This window comes from Pinus tabuliformis, chromosome 9 (assembly GCF_031772625.1).
Source record: "Pinus tabuliformis cultivar Carrire ecotype Pingquan chromosome 9, CPIR1, whole genome shotgun sequence".
Taxonomy (NCBI): Eukaryota; Viridiplantae; Streptophyta; class Pinopsida; order Pinales; family Pinaceae; genus Pinus; species Pinus tabuliformis.
In genome coordinates this window covers 36,943,192-36,961,473 of record NC_142307.1, presented here as the reverse complement: position 1 = coordinate 36,961,473, position 18,282 = coordinate 36,943,192, and positions in this window count along the sequence as shown.

Genomic DNA, 18,282 nt, shown 5'->3' with positions numbered 1-18,282 from the left:
CTTCTGGTTGTAACTTGTACATGAGATTTTTGCTGAAGAATAATAAAGAAACCATCATCTGCTGCACCGATTTTCCCGCATTGGGTTTTTCCGGGAAGGATTGTTCAAAAATAACTGTAGAATTTATTTTGATATTTGCCGTAAGAACATTGTGAATAACTAATTTCTGATTTAATAAGTAGAAGTAATAATATTAATCATTACAGTTGGATTTCTATTTAGAAATTTTCACACCTACCTTATCTACACATTGTCTACTATGAGTCACAATGCCTTCAACATCTCCATGTGAACCACGTTTCATGCATTTTAAAACTGGGCTCTTAAACTTGCTCAACATGAGAAACCCAACAACCTATCTCTACTCTAATTTGAAAAGTAATCTGATGAAAAATCTACACCAACCTTCTATAGACATACAATATGCTATATAGAACAATGTAGCATACTCTCACACTCACACCCCATCAATCAACCATACATTCACAAAATCAATCCACACACTCACTCAAAATACTCACAAGAATATATGTCAAAATTTCCTCAACAATCTCCAATCAATACCTTGGGCAAATACCATGGCCATCCCAATACCATGGAAACCTGTACCATAGTAAACTCCGGGTCAATGCATGGTTATTCCAATTCTAAGGGTACATGTACTATAGTAAACTCAAAGCTAATACCATAGGTAGATACCATGGTAATACTAATTGTTGATTTGGGGTAGCATCAGATATGCTCTAGCCACGAAAATTGGTGGAGAGACTAAGACACATGAGATCTCCAATACCCAGAAAGGGTTTGGGCAGATTCTAAATAGTTTGGGATATATTAAAATAGTTAATATTTTTAATGGAGTCCCTAAGTCTAAACTTAAGGAAAATAAAATATCAATGTGAATTAATATAAAACTGTGTTAGAATGGTCCAAAAGTCATGGATCAAGCCAGATCTAATCATAGCTATTGATTAGGGACTTAATCTTGGCTGTTGATTTGCCAACGAGAAAGGTATAAGAGGAGGCTTGAGGGTCACTTGGAGAACACACTGAGGGAGGCTAGTCAATTCAATTTCTGGAGCGGGGTTAGTTGAGAAATTGAACCAGTGATCTGGTGAGCAGTCAGGAGGTAGAAAGTATGGAGCAGAGAGGTAGGATCAGCCACTGGAGATCAGTGCTGAGGCAGGAGAGGCAGACGTAGGGCTTTTTAGGAAGACACAGAGGCAGTAGAAGACTGTGCAGTCACTAGCTGGGCCTGCGTGGGTGACACAGAGAGGCCCAGGGCTGACGCAGTCAAGCAAGGGCCGACACAGAGGGTTTGAGAGCCACGCATAGGTCAGCCAGGCTGACACTGAGATTGGGAGAAGTTCTGGAGAGTTATTTCTCTCTGTGGGTAAGCCAGTTTGGCACCTTGTTGTACTAAAGAATTGCTGAATAATAAAATCCTCCCTTGTTGCACCAGTTTTCCCACATTGGGTTTTTCCGGGGACTGTTGTCTAAAATATATGTGTCAATGTGTTAATGCTTGTGCATATGTTTGTTTCTGTATTACGGTGTGATATCTGCAACAATATTTATTTTAATGTTTATTGAAGTAATTTCATAAATAACTTATTGTGGAATAAGTAGGAAAAATAAATCAGTTGCTGCAGTGATAGAATTTTCACATGGTATCAGAGGGAGTAATCAGAGACAGAAAGGGAAAATCAGTTATGGGTCGAGACCATGACGCAGAGGCATCCATGTCTAGGTACTCACACATATTTTCAGAATATTGCACAAGAGAAAGAGATTTTGATTTCTCTATGTTGGCTTCTAGGCTGGAAGAAGAAGTGGCGTGTATGACTAGTGTTGCATCATCAGAAGTATGGTATATAGACAGTGGAGCTTCATGGCATATGACGGGAATCAGGGAGTGTTTCTCAGAATATCAAGAAGAGAAGATGAACTTTCAGATCACCATGGGGAACAAGGCAAAGTGTACTCCAGTAGGGAAGGGTACCATAGTTTTTCAAATAGAATCGAGAGAACGGATCCATGCTACAAATTTGCTGCATGTACCAGGATTGGGGATGAAATTACTTTCCGTGTCACAACTACAAGGCTAGGGCTATGACGTCTACTTCATCAAGGAGAAGGTATACGTTAAACACCCAAGCTGGAAAAAGAAAGTGCAGATCGGGATCAAAAGTAATCAGTTGTATAGATTATAACTAGAATCACCAATGGAAATAATAGGTAGTCATGGAGACAAGGACTTGAACGAACTATGGCATAGAAGAATGGGTCACTTGCACCATGGAGCTTGGAGAATTCTTAGGAGCACTGTAACAAGAGTTTTGGATCTGAGTATAGAACGAGATGATGTATGCAGGGGATGTGCTCTAGGAAAGTATGCCAAGGTAGCATTTCCTAGGAGAAAACACAGGGCCAAGAGTGTACTAGGATTGATGCACTCTGATATTTGTTTACCTATGTCCGTCAAAGCTCTCAGTGGTGCCGAGTATTTCCGTACCTTCATTGGTGACCACTCAAGGAAAACTTGGATTTATTTATGAAAACCAAGGATGAGGTTTTCTATCGATTCAAGGAGTTCAAGGTTCTGGTGGAGAATATGACTGGGAAGAAAATAAAAGTTTTGCGCTCTGATAATGGTGGAGAATATGTCGATAAGGACTTCATTGATTTTTGCGCTAAGGAGGGCATAAGAAGAGAGTGGATAGCTCCATATAATATGGAGCAAAATGGGGTAGAAGAAAGAAAGAAATGGACTATTGTAAAAGTAGCTAGGGCCATGATGTATGATCAGGATATGCCAAAATTCCTATGGGCAGAAGCATGCAACACAATAGTCTATGTTCAAAACATGACTCCTCATCAAGAAGTGGGTAATATTACTCCAGAGAAAGTCTTCACAGGGAAGACACCTGAAGTCAGTCATTTCAGGATATTTGGGAGTTTAGCATATTGCTACATACCCGAAGAAAAGAAGAAGAAGCTAGATCAGACTGTAGAAAATGGATATCTAGTTGGATATAGTGAGAATGCTAAGGCATATAGAATCTATATTCTAGGGAGTAGGAAGGTAGTAGTATGACCAGATGTAAAGTTCATGTAGGACAAGGCTTTAAGAAGATCTCGCAAGATGCCTTCTGAGGAGAGGTCGAAAGAGGAGCCGTTGGTTAAGCCTCTTCAACCAACAAAAGTAAATAATTCTTCCTCTGGACAGGAATATTCCCGGGATAAGGAGGAGGTGTGAATAGAAGCACCTACTGGCAAAGGAAGAACTAGCAGGGAACTTCGTCAGATTCTGCGAGATGCAGAGGACTTCATCGGTGTGCTAAGAAACAATAAGAGGGAGTGAAAACAACCAGATATATATTAGGCATTAGTAGCTCAGGATGGATAGCCTGCCAAGTTTCAAGGAGGCATCTCAACATCAGGTTTGGCTAGATGCGATGGTAGAGGAATACAACTCCATAATGGTAAATGATGTCTGGGAGGTGGTGCCAAGGCATCAAGACTGATTAGTGGTAGGTTCAAGATGGATCTACAAGATCAAATACGTTGCAGATGGCAGTGTTGAGAAATACAAGGCCAGGTTTGTGGCTAAGGGGTATGCTAAAAAAGAAGGGATTGACTATGAGGAGACCTTTGCCCCATTATCCAGGTATACATCTATTAGGACTGTGATATCTCTTGCAGCCCAGATGGGATGGGAGATCCATTAGATGGATGTCAAAATGACATTTTTGAATGGGTTACTATAAGAGGAGGTATACATTGAACAACCAAGGGGATTTGAAAATCATGAGAAGAAGTCTCATGTATGTAGATTGAAGAAAGCCTTGTATGGGCTAAAATAGGCACCAAGAGCATGGTATGGTCGAATAGATGGCTACTTGCAGAAGATGGGGTTTGTCAAGAGTGACGCAGATCCAAACATCTACTATATGGTTATAGAGAACAAGCCACTAATCTTAGTATTGTATGTGGATGATCTCTTTCTGACAAGATCATCCAGACTGATTAGGGACTACAAGAGGAATCTAGCCATAGAATTCGATATGAAGGATTTGGGACGAATGCACTACTTCCTAGGGTTGGAAGTTTGGTGGAAGAAGGGAGAAATCTTCCTTGGGAAAGGGAGGTATGCTACAAAAATCCTTAAAATATTCGGGATGGAAGACTGTAGACTTATGGCTACGCAAATGATCACCAAATAGAAGAATATTGATGCATTAGAAGACAATGATGTTGATCCCACCCTATATAGGCAGATCATAGGGTCCCTGATGTATATGATCAATACCAAGCCAGACATTTGCTACGCTGTCAACACCATCAATCAGTTCATGGTGGAACCGAAGAGGGCGCACTAGGCAGCAGGAAAACATGTTCTCAGGTATTTACAGGGAACAGTCGATTATGGACTCTTGTACACCAGGAGTAAGGATATCAGATTGAGTGGATTTACTGATGCAAAATGGGTAGGATGTTTAGTGGATCGAAAAAGTACCTCTGGGTACTATTTCAACATTGGATCAGGAATGACCTCCTGGTGCAGTAGGAAACAAAAGTCCGTGGATCTAAGCTCATTTGAGGGAGAATATATGGTGGCAAGCACAACTTCATGTGAGGCCATATGGCTTAGACACCTGCTTGTGAACCTATTCATAAGGAATATGGAGGCGACCAGGATCATGTGAGATTATCAAAGCCGCATCAAGATATTTGAGAATCCACTGTTTCATGATAGGTCGAAACATATTGATATCCGGTGTCACTTTGTTAGGGACTGTGTCTAACGAGGAGCTGTACAGTTGAGCTACACTCCTACAGGAGAACAAGTGGCAGACATCCTCACAAAGGCCCTTGGAAGGACAAAGTTTGACTACTTTAGGGAAAAGATGGGAATGGTAAAGAACCCATTTCAGTAGCAGAAATGGGAGTGATAAGAACAGTGGAAGTAGCAGAGCCATGGGCAGTAGTACAGGATGCACCAGTGCAGAGGATGTTGGGTAGGGAGGCTTAGCATCAGCACAGGGACCGATACCGGATGATAAGGGTGATACTTAGTGAGGAGTATTACTAAAGAACAGTCCTCGGTAAGAGGGTTGTTGATTTGGGGTAGCATCGGATGTGCTCTAGCCATGAAAATTTGTGGAGAGATTAAGGCACATGAGATCTCCAATACGAAGAAATGGTTTGGGCAGATTCTAAACAGTTTGGGAGATATTAAAATAATTAATATTTTTAAAGGAGTCCCTAAGTCTAAACTTAGGGAAAATAAAATATTAATGTGAATTAATATAAAACTGTGTTAGAATGGTCCAAAAGACATGGATCAAGCTAGATCTAATCTTAGCCATTGATTAGGGACTTAATCTTGGCCGTTGATTTGTCAACGAGAAAAGTATAAGAGGAGGCTTAAGGGTCACTTGGAGAACACACTGAGGGAGACTAGTCAGTTCAATTTCTGGAGCGGGGTTAGCTGAGAAATTGAACCTGTGGTCTGGTGAGCAGTCAGGAGGCAGTAAGTACGAATAAGAGAGGTAGGATCAACCACTGGAGATCAATGCTAAGGCAGGAGAGGCAGATGCAGAGGCACCAGAAGATTTCACAGTCACTAGCTAGGCCTGCGTGGGTGACACAAAGAGGCCCAAGGCTGATGTAGAGGGTTTGAGAGCCATGCAGATATTAGCCGGGTTGATGTTGGGATTGGGAGAAGTGTTGGAGAATTATTTCTCTCTATGGGTAAGCTAGTTTGACACCTTGTTGTACTAAAGAATTGCTGAATAATAAAATCCTCCCTTGCTGCACCAGTTTTCCCACATTGGGTTTTTCCGAGGACTATTGTCCAAAATATTTGTGTCAATGTGTTAATGCTTGTGCATATGCTTGTTTATGTATTACGGTGTGATATCTGAAGCAGTATTTATTTTAATGTTTATTGAAGTAATTTCATAAATAACTTATTGTGGAATAAGTAGGAAAAATAAATTAGTTGCTGTAGTGATAGAATTTTCACACTAATACCTATCATGCCAATACCAAGTTTCGACATGGACTACACACAAACCAATACCAAGGTAATGATATCATAGTAATACCAATACTTGTAATGCCAATACCAAGGTAATGATACCATAGTAATACCAATATTGTAATGCCAATACCAAGGTAAACACCCTACAACTAACAAGCCAAACAACATAACCACAAACACCATAATCATCTACAATACATGCGTAGGTTGTGATCAATGCCAACCATCAATCATTGTAACCAACAACTTTACTTAGAACTACATCATCAATGAAAAGAATCTACCCCTTCGGCATTGATGGCAACCCAAGTTGAACCATCCAACTAATACTAACCTCTAAAAACGATCTCCTCATGCACTCCCCCTTTGACATCAATGGAAAAGGGAAAAAAATCATCAGAACACTCTATTGTAAAACACAATAACACCCCCTTGGTAGTAGCCGAATCTGACCACAATACATCTCCAAGCATCAAACACTCTCTCTCTCCTCTACGAGTGCATGACAAGAAGAGAAGCAACAACAACCAAGAAAATTTGATCACCAACATAAAGAAATGGCAAATATATATATATCATAGCAACAATGAACTCAATCAACAAAACCAACTACATCAACCTCAACACAACAACATATCATGAGCACCAACAACAACAACAACACTCGAGCTTGGAAGCATCATCAACAATATCAAAATCACTCTCTCAACATCACTAGAAACATACCATAACCATCAACAACATATAATAAGCATCAACATCAATCCTTATTCCTACACTAAAGCATTGTAACCACATATACATGACCATCCACAAGCAACATTATACACTCTCAACCAAAGCAACAACATAAGCATCAATCAAAAATATAACATGACCAGTAATCTCTCCATCAACAACACCAACAACAACAAAAAAATAAATCTGATCACCATCATGAAACAGTGCTAGACTACATCCATCATTAATAACATGGCATGTGCAACAACAACAACATCCTCCCAGGCAACAACAAACCATAACTGTTAGCAACAATACACCATAAGCAACAACAAATGGATGTAGCAACAATCTCAATGAGAAACTCGAACATAATTAACGTCACTCTCAACCAAGGTAGCAACCTCATACAGGTAACCAAAAACAATAGCATAGAAGGCAATGCTCAATAACATCTATATCCATCAAGTAGTAATATCTGAGAGTCATAAACATCAATAGAAGCAACGCATGTGATGACCATCAACAATACTAACATAAGCTCTCTGTCACCTAAGGTAGCAATAACAACATCCTCATGAAGACACAAGTAACCAAAAACAATAACATAGAAAGCAACGATCAATAACATCTATATCCATCAAGCAATAGCATCTGAGAGGCATCAACATCAATAGTAGCAACGCATGTGATGACCATCAATAATAGTAACATAAACTCTCTGTCACATAAGGTAGCAATAACAACATCCTCATGAATACAAGACCAAGGCAAGCAACAACCAAAGCAAGAAATCAATACCATAGCTGATCAGTAAACATGCTCCCCTTGAGTATCATCAACTCGCAGTCAATGATTTCGTGCTGAAACCTCCACCTCATGGACTAGAAGACTGACTCTTGACCAAAGACTTGACTAAAACATTACAAGGCTTCATAGGAATTTTACGTGGATGTAGCAAGTAAATGAATTCATGGACCTGACTTTTACATGCTACATCAATGATATTCTCTAACACATTCAAAGACTGATTGGCACTAATGTGTGCTTTACATGGCCGAAGCCCTTTTTTTTATGACAATGACCTCCTAGACCAAATGTCTGAGAGTAAATGACTTAATCAATAATTACAATTTTTTTTTGAAAGACTAAATATTCATCATTACAAAGAATTGACTTAGCCATATAAAAATTCAAAGCTCTTCCCTTGCAAAATTAGCAATATAGACTTTGTCCATGTCCATGTTCAGGAACAATTCCTTCACCCGTTGCATTGACCCCTTTTTTTTATAATAGATCTCTACTACGATATACTCCTTTTCTAGTGCATTACTCTGTCAACAAACTTCATGAGTTGTTGAATAAAACAACATTGTTGAAGGGAAACCTCCTTTACTTATTTCTTTGACTTTACTTTTCTAGCTTTCCCTTATGTGCAGGTTTGGCTAGTGACACCATCACTTTCACCTTTGAATCTTCATCAATCAGCTCATGCACATGCCTGCAGCCATCGTCAATATTAGAAGGCAAACTTGTGAACAACACTTGTTGCACCATATCATACTATAAAATGCGGGTACAACAGTAATCATGAGTTATTAAAGAAATAAATCGCAACACTGCTACTGATAGTTTTCAATCGATGAATACAATTGAGAGGCAGAAAGGAAAACAAGCATATGGAAATCATGTGCATTCATCAAGAGAAAGAACAATGGTGAGAGCATGACAAAAGAAAACGATATCCTATACTTCCGTAGAGAGAAGGCATTGCACTACATGGCTCCCAAGGTTGTCATCTTGTTGTAGCAGCTACAACCACCCTCCAAAATGTTTCCTTAGCTTCATTTTGGAGCCTCCCTACCAACCATCCTAGCATCATGTCTTTCACTACAAGTACATTAACTTTATTGGTCTTTCAGCAGCTTGCCAGCCTGTGCATGATTTTTTTCTTCACTCCCCTCACAGGCTGCCATCTTGAACTTGGGTCAACTGCTGGCTAAGTAACTCCCTTAGAAAATTGCACAATTCTGGAAGGGAACCAGCCTTCCCTCCAGAAATTGCGCAAATCTGACTGGCAGTGTGTTGGGCCCAAAACTGTGTAATCATGTCAAACAACTTTCCTCTTGAAAATTGCACAATATGGCCCAGTAGGGTAGCTCAACCCACAAATTGCAATTCTGGGAAGAAGTTAGCTGCTCCTCCCAGAAATTGCGCAATCCCTATGGACAACCAGCCCAACTTCCTCCTAGAAATTGCGCAAAAACCCCCCTCAGCTGTTGCATGTGCCTTCAGGTTGACCGGTTCCCTCCAAGATTGATAAAAATTAACTTGCATGCATGGGCTGCTTCTTCACGAAATAGCAAAAAGCAGCATGCAAAAAGCATCCCTAGATTTTAGGGATCTATTTTTAGCAGCTGGAGGTTACATGCAAAGATCATTTTAGAAACTTTCCTCCAAGTGTCGCTTTTTCCTAGATTTGTGGCATGTGCATCATGAGCCTCAAACTTATTTATTTGACGCTTCAGAGCTCATTCTTCACATCGATCTTGGAGCTCTGACATCCCACAACACATCCAGGATTCTTCGACACATCTAGCTCAGCTATTTCCGGGTAAGTCCGCTTAACTTGTCTTTTGCAACATTTTTGTCGCTTTTTGTGTTTTGGCTTGTGTGAATGATGCCTGCTTGATTTCTTTGAGCACTTCTTGTCATTTGCATGCATGTTATCTTGTACAAGCACCATTTCAGTTTTTGTTAGCATCTCACTGTTGTCGCATGCATGACACTGTTTTGCTCGAACGGTCGCTGATTCAGTGACTCATTTCACACACATGCATGTTGTTCCATTTTTGGAATCTTGCATTCACTATTTTCATGCATGATCATTCACTCCTGCTTACACTCAATATCACCATGCATTCACAACCTCATTTGCTTTCAATTTCCTGTCGGCGAGTTTGGGCAACCTTGGCCCGGGCTCTGCCTCACTTGGAAAACATTGTGCAATTCTGACAGGGAAGGCTCTGCCTTCCTCCTAGAAAATGCACACTTCTGGCTAATCACTGCCCTACATTCTTGTCTTGCACAATTATGAGAGCTAGTGATTGCTGGCCCAAAAAATTGTGCAATGCAGTCCCTGGGCCTGCATCACTTGCCAACTGAAATTATGCATTGTGCAATCCCAGAACCCAACATGCCAGTCTAGATTTTGTATTTCCCAATTCTAGTAGTCAACTAGCCTCCTGACAATCCAGACTACCTTTTGCGTAGTTCTGACAGTCAGTCTCCTGGCCTCCCAGAGAAAATTGTGCAATCCTTGCCAGTCATTCCCCGAGTATGTTGCATGTCATCCCTCAAGTTTTCTTTGGTTTTAAATGATAGATTTCTTGACATGCATGTAGCCATGTCTCTATATATAGTAGGTTTTTGTTTGTCTCTTAGCAATTCAGGATCAATGGCCTCCAAGAGAATAGGGTCAAAGGACATCGACAGAAGCGCAATTGGAGAAGTAGTTGAGCGAGTGTCTATGAGTTTGCCGATATACGAAGACACTAAGTTGATCGTAGGCAAAGACATCAAACTGAAATGGCAAGTGGTCAATGATGCATCCTCAATCACATTTGGGGAAGATCTCAAAAACCTCCAGGTCTATGTGAACATTCACACTTCTGACTTGTATCGATTTTATGCAGGTATCCCGCATTCCCATGCATGGACATGCTACATTGGATCGTCTTGCACACTGATCCTAAGACGATGACATTGAGCAGTGTCAGCGGGACGAAGATTGCTACCTTTAAGGCACTGAATTATCAATAGATGTACCATTTTTCGAAGCCAGTGATCACCATGGAGACACCCTTCAGCATACCCAGCAGCAATAACAACTCCAGGGATATCTTGAAGAACTGGGTGAAGAAGCCAACCAAATTCAAGATGAAACCCAACCATATTTACAAGACAAAGGTACTGAAGAAGGTGTATCAGTACTTGGTCAGCTTTGCATGTCGCTTGTATGGAAAAGAGAGCACATAGACCTTCCCACAGAGTTGGGTGATCGCATTGGACTAACTGGCCAGTGAAGGAAAATCATGCAACTAGTCCGACATGTTGGATCACAGGCTGAAGGAATAGGTAATAGGAGCTTGGAAGCTGCTCAAAGGTCAGCAAGCAGAAATTTACATGTCTGCTTACATCATGGATGCAATCTGTGCTCGTCACCAGTTCCTGGGCTTGAAGTGGGCATTGACATCGACGGAAACTTTTGTGAATACTTATTGTAAACTATTTTCAGAATGCAGCTTCAGAGGAGTTATCACATAACTATCATATCATTTGGTCACCCTGGTGTACAAGATGATATTTGAGCAAGTTCCACCTTACATGTTGAAGGCAGCAATGGAGGCACTGATCGACATAGCGAATCGGTATGCCTCATCGTTTGGCACCTTCATACGAAGTTATAGCATGAAGAAGCCTCTACATGTTTTGCTGAAGTTTGCCATGGACAAGCTTGTCATGCAAGAAATATCATACCACATCTCGGGAGGACTATCAGCTAGGTTGCACTGGAAGAAGAAGGCACCATGGCCCACTCTTCCATTGCAGATCGGGTTGTACGAGATACAGAACCTCAAGCATGCGGATGTCGAAATAGAGGAGATCAAGAAATATCCTTTCGACACTCGAAGCTATAATCTGTATGATTGACATTGTTTGGTGAAGGATCAATGCGCGAGAGTATAAGTTCTGTGGATCCACGGGGGATGTCATTGGGTGGAGGAAGACCCATGGAGATAATGTTACAGCTTCTCCAGGCCCAATGAACTGGTTAGCATCGCTGTGGAATGGTTAGCGAGGCAGCATGAAGCAGCATCTTGGAGAGCATCACAACAGAGGTAAACATACCGATGCATGACAAAGGAAAGAGAAAGATTGTCAACAGCACAGAGGCAGAACAAAGATGCAAGTTTAGAGTAGACCCACTTGTGTATAAAGCAGCTTTGGCAATAGAGGTGAAGAGGCAACAACACAAAAGGAGGACTGTGTAAAGGCAAAGAGAAAAACATAGGATGGAGGAAACAATGAATGAGTTGCATGAGATGAAGGAGCAACTCCGGAAGGAATAGGAGCTGTGCAGACAGGAGAAGGAAGCGCAACAAGGATAGTTACAACAGGGGGCACAACATGTATAGACATATTAAACTGTGCCTGTATTGGTAGTAGACTTGTCCGAACAACTATCACAAAGCACACAGGGTGAGCAGTCAGAGGAGCAGGACTTCGCTCAAGAGATTGAACAAGCACTTGAGCAGATGGATATAGATATGGGGCAATAAGAGTTAGAGTAATACATCGACCTCATGCCTTACCATCAAGAGGTCGAGCCACCAGCTTCACTAGATCTTGAAGCAGAGCAAGTCCCAAGCGACCAAGGAGATACTGAGATCCTTGGAGACAATATGGAAGGAGAGATGCACAACATATCATTTGAGGAGTCACATCATAGAGTTGTGTATTCATGCAGATTTTCTACTCCGAATGACAATACATATCCTGCATAGTTTGAAAAATGAGTGATCATGTCTGAGATGTGTAAGCATCCAGTAGCCTTGGCCAATGCCACCAGAGTATATGCCGAAGCCACTAGCTCAAGTGTTTGCTTCTTGATAGATGAGAATGAGTGAATGGCTAAGAAGTTACAAACGACCAAGTAGGGAGGATAATTGGTTACAACATCTGCCCAAGTAGAGTTGAAGAAGGCGATATTGGATGAAGTATCGTCCCTTGAGAGAGTCAAGCGGGCGTTGTATTCCAAGTTTGGTACCATGCATAAGGAAGTTTTCCATCTCAATGATTGGCAACAACGATGTGCTAGGAGAGCACGTATCTTGTCAAACGTGCATACTGTTGTTGACTACATGAAAACATGGACAATGAGATACAAGGGAGCCCCATTACACTTTCCCAAGATGATGAAGCCAAAAGTGGTCGAGTTGAAGGCATGCATCCGGAGTTAGATCCGGAATTATGAAGAACTCCCACAACTCATCACTTTTGTACTCTTCCCATGCATGGGTATTCAGGAATATGGATGTTGTTGTGCACGCACATGTGATTCCATCTATTGGGACACTCACCGAGGTAAAGACAAAGGCATAAGTCCGATTGGAGCTTGAATCGTACTTTGACGAGTTGATGCGCATAGCCACCATCGCAGACTTAGTAATCAGTGCAGACACCATGCACCAGTATGTAGCTGGTTCGGCCCCACTCAAGACAATGATGCGCATGTTATTAGACGAGTTGGAAAGAGGAGCGAGAGCAGTGTACCTGGATGCAACAAAGGCAAGAGTTCGTTTCTAAAAAGATTTCACCACAGAGCACACGGACACCATCACGGATTACTGAGCTTTGCATCAGTTCGCTACTGTCGATCACCGTGAGGATGTTGAAGAGCTGGTCTTCCCACAGTTGTCCGAGTCATAGTGATGTCTTGCATGGCTTGCTCAAGCCTATTTTGTCTCACATGGGTACATGTGCATATTGTATGTAAAATCTTGTCAAGTGGAAGTTCAAGTGTCGATAGTTGAATGTAACAATCATAGAGTAGTTGAAGAGTCATGAGGGTAGATGAACAGTCACAAAGGGGAATGTGAGGGGTCACCCCCCCTTTGCTTTATATAGTCCCTCATAAATCATTTTAGAGGCTTTTGGTCAGCTAAGCTTCCAATAGGAGTATCCAAGAGAAAGCTTGGAGAGTAATGTAATGAGCCTTGGCTTCTCCACCGTGTAGAGCTTGTATATCTCTTTGGAGGAGTAGGCGACAGGGACTATAATTTTCCACTGTCGAGACTAGTGGTTGGTCATGGTTGTATTGTATGATTGGAACTTTCACTTCTTAATATAACAGAGCCAACATTTTTCATGCATATTTTGTTATTGTATTTCAGCTAACTTGTTTACTCTAATGATATATGTATCTATTTGCTTATGCATGCACACATGGACTTCTCTATATAAGTAGTATGGATCTTACTGAAATGCGCCATTGGTTTAACCATCACTTTGGATTGCTAGCTTCCTTTCCTTCCAGTTTGTGATGCATATTTTCTTGTGTGTTCCCTTCTTAACTTAGTGCTTCCACAGGTTTCCATGGAGCACACTCACCTCACCCTCTGTGTGTTATAACCGTTAATGCACCTTCCTTGATTTTCTACATATGTCACATCCTTGCTACCAACAGAGACATCTTACTTGCCTCTAAGCACAACCGTGGTTAAGGTGATACCGTACGACCCATTGCTAGGAATCCTACACCAAACAGTCTAAGGTCTAGTTGGGACTTCTTATCGGGGAGATCCCTTGACATGTTGGTGGGTCCAACATCGTCAACATTTCTGGCGCTAGAAGGAGGGCCAGATGACAAGCTATGTTCTCTCATCCTATTTTGAACCTTTGCACATCTATCACGGATTCTATCAGACTCATCCCTCCACGATGTCTTTCGCATGCCAAACCTCTCAACATCACGAGGGAGTTTTTTTTATCTCTTGTCCGAATTCACATATGATGGTGAAGGCGAAGTAGCCCGACCTGAGTACTTAGAAGACTTCTATGTATTCCTTGAGAATGCAGATGAGTTCTATGCAGAAGAGGTCAGCTTGTTGCTTTCATACACACTTTGCAAATTCCCACAACGGTGGTGTTGGAGTCTACCTCATGGTAGTGTGCACTCACTTGACTAGTTCCATGATCTCATTGAATCTACCTTCCATCATTTTGATCTAGAACCTCTCGACAAAAAAATGTTACAATAACGGAAGGACCTGCATGAATTGCCTATGGAATTTTGGGAACGCTTCTGTGTTTGAGTTTCAATATCCGAAAAGTTAGATGAAATTCCAATATCTCATGTACAGATTTGAGTACTGTATCACCAAATCTGTTAATTGTAAAAGAAAGTTCAAGCCCAAGCCCCACTCAACATACTTCGGTGATGGAGCTGCGCAATCATAGATGGACATGGTTGCTGTGACAAGTGACTGTCCACCATCCCCTCATCAAACAACTCCACCACTGCAGAGTGATGGGGAAGAACAAGCACACAGATCCGTTCAACTGCCACATCCTCCCAACATCACTTCTCTCATTTTTCACGCAGATCTGGTTGCGAAGCCCATGTGTTGTCACATGATTGTTTTACCTCAACCCCCGTCTTCGTGTTCTTCTGATCCTCCAGATTGTACTGTCTTGTGTTCTTCCATTCCAGACTCTACAAATGTTGTGATAAAGGATCAAGCTATCGACAGAGTTGGTGTTGCACAACCAACCTGCGCTATCATTCATGAAGAGTATGATTGGGAGCTTGAGCATCAACCCTTGACAAAGGATGACTCCCTTCTGTCTGAGCCTCCTCCGTTTTTTTCCTGACATCTTTGGTGATTCTGCCATTCGTGATTTTACATGTGTATATCCATCTATGGATGCACCCATTGTTGATCATTCGCAGAACACATTGGATGTCAGTCCATCATCTGACAATGGAGAGGACCAATTATTCATTCAAAATTCACTTGATTTTCCATCTGCTTTTTTTAGAAACACAGAGGGTGAATTTTCCCGCTTCTCATCTACCCGTCTGTTTGATTCATCAGATCACGAGGATGCCAATGAAATCATTGATTTTGCTTATCGTAGCTGTCGTGATATATTTAATCCCATATTCAATCACGATGATGATTCTACCGTAGTTGATTTTCGAAGCCACCTGTTTATGATGATCTATCTATCGACGAAGTTGAAACTCCACAGATTGTCGTGGCACTTCAGATCAAGCTGAAGGTTATGTCAGGCCCTCGCTGTCCTAAGGTTGGTTTCACTCTCGATCAGGAAATTATTGAAACACTCGAGGCCCCTCATCACTCAGTTGTATGCATTGAAGATCAATCTCACACACATATTATGCTTCCTCCACTTGAACTACATGATCCCATCGCTCATGCATTGGAGGAATCTTACACAGAAAGAACACGTGCATGACACAAGTTATCTTTTTTTATTTTGTTTGATTGCATGTCACAGTTAATAGTATGTGTATGCTTAACAACTACATGCAGTGTCACACAGTACTGTGATAAGTCCATAGACTACATGTCATGTACTTGCACTCACTTTTGTTCTATGGACACATTTAAACTTGGAGTGTGTTTATCTTCATTGTTATATCTTTCTTGTTTGGTGGTTTGCACAGCTGTGTTGTTCGCGAACCATGCCTTCACCAACTTGGGTCGACTAATGCACCGGTGGCTTCATTGGAAGTATCACTTCACGTGATCAAGCCCATGCACCATTAGCTTAAGAGTAGGAGTAGTGTTTTCTTTTGGTTTGTTTGTTTGCATGTATGTTTGCTTCTTACCTTGCACGTACGTTTGCTTCTTACCTTGCACGTACGTTTGCTTCTTACCTTGCACGTATGTTTGCTTCTTACCTTGCATTTTTGTTTGCTTGCATGCTTGTTTGCTTACTTGATTTATGTTTGCTTCTTACCTTGCACGTACGTTTGCTTCTTACCTTGCACGTACGTTTGCTTCTTACCTTGCATTTTTGTTTGCTTGCATGCTTGTTTGCTTACTTGATTTTCTTTTGCATTTACTTCTTCTTTCACTTGGTTTTTTTGTTTGTTTGCTTGTTTATGTTCGTAGGTTAGTTTCGCATGAGACCGTGCATGACTGTTGAAACAAGCTGGGTAAAGTACAAGAGTACTTGTGTAGTTATCAAGACTTGGTTATCTGTCATCCTTCCTTTTTATGAAGAACTTATTATCTTCAGTCCATGATACTTCGATGGAAAATACGTACTGCTCGAAGTGAACCTTGGTGAAAACACAACGCTTGCGTGCGAACTAGTGTCACCTACTCTAGTCGGTTTTTTTTGGGTTAACCTTTGGTAGCTTAGTCAAGTAGAGTAAGGTGAGGGGGGAAACCTTAACAAGTGTGTTAGAGGTATATATAAGCAACTTATCTCAATAAGTAAGGATCCCTCTTCCGCCTCTGAAATGAATAAGTGCTATGCATAGTTATGAAAATGAAAAATGGAAAAAATGAAAAATGAATAAGGTGAAAAAAGAGAAATGATTCCTATGTAGAGAGGTGATGCATGTAACTCCACCAGGTTACTAACCAGGCTTGTTGGTAGCAGAGTGATGCTTGTGTTCCTGCATGACTCCACCAGGGTACTGTCCCGGCCTACTGGCAACGGAGCAACACCAGAGATGAAACTAAAAGTCTCATGACTATACTGTTTGTGCACCAATATACCCCTCATCCCCAATCAAAACAACTGCGTTGGCTTGTCTTGGAATGTGTGTTGACCGACCAAGAGCTTGGTAGGTGCTACATCTTACAATCAAGAAAGTGTGGAAACCAAGACGAACAAAGAAATGAACAATACTTCTGGAGGTGTTAGACTTTCTTTTCACAGACAAGGTCCATTCAAAGAGCTGGAGTTCTACCAGTGTGTCACCAAGTGTTGTAGCGACTACAACCACCCTCCAAAATTTTGCCTTAGCTTCGTTTTGGAGCCTCCCTACCAATAATCCTAGCAACATGTCTTGCACTGCAAGTACATGAGCTTCATTGGTCTTTCAATAGCTTTCCAGCCTGTGCGTGATTGTTTGCTTCACTCCCCTCACAGGCTACCATCCCAGACTTGGGTCAGCTCTGGCTGAGTAGGTCCCTAATAAAATTGTGTAATTCTGGAGGGGAATCAACCTTCCCTCGAGAAATTGCGCAAATCTGATTGATAGCCTGCTGGGCCCAGAAACTGCGGAATCCTGTCAAATAACCTTCCTCTTAAAAATTGTCCAGTAGGGTAGCTCAACCCACAAATTGCGTAATTCTAGGTAGCAGTCAACTACTCCTCCCAGAAATTGTGCAATCCCTGTGGACAGCCAGCGCAACTTCCTCCCAAAAATTGTGCAAAAATCCCCCTCAGTCAAGCAGGTTGTTGCATGTGCCTTCAGGTTGACCAGTTCCCTTCGGGACAAAAAAATTGACTTGCATGCATGGGCTACTTCTTCCAGAAATAGCAAAAGAAACATGCAAAAAGAATCCCTATATTTTAGGGAGCTATTTTTAGCAACTCGAGGTTAGATGAAAATATTGTTTTAGAAACTTTCCTCCAAGTGTCATTTTTTCATAGATTTGTGGCATGCACATCATGAGCCTCAAACTTATTTATTGAATTCTTCAGAGCTCATTCTTCACATCTATCTTGGATCTCTCACATCTCACAACACATCCAGGAGTCTTCGACACATCCAGCTCAACTATTTTCGGGTAAGTCTGATTAACATGTCTTTTGCAACATTTATATCGCTTTTTGTGTTTTGGCTTGTGTGAGTTATGTCTACTTGATTTCTGTGAAGGGTTGTTGTCGTTTGCATTCATGTTAGCTTGTACAATCATCGTTTCAATTTTTGTTAGCATCTCATTATTGTCGCATGCATG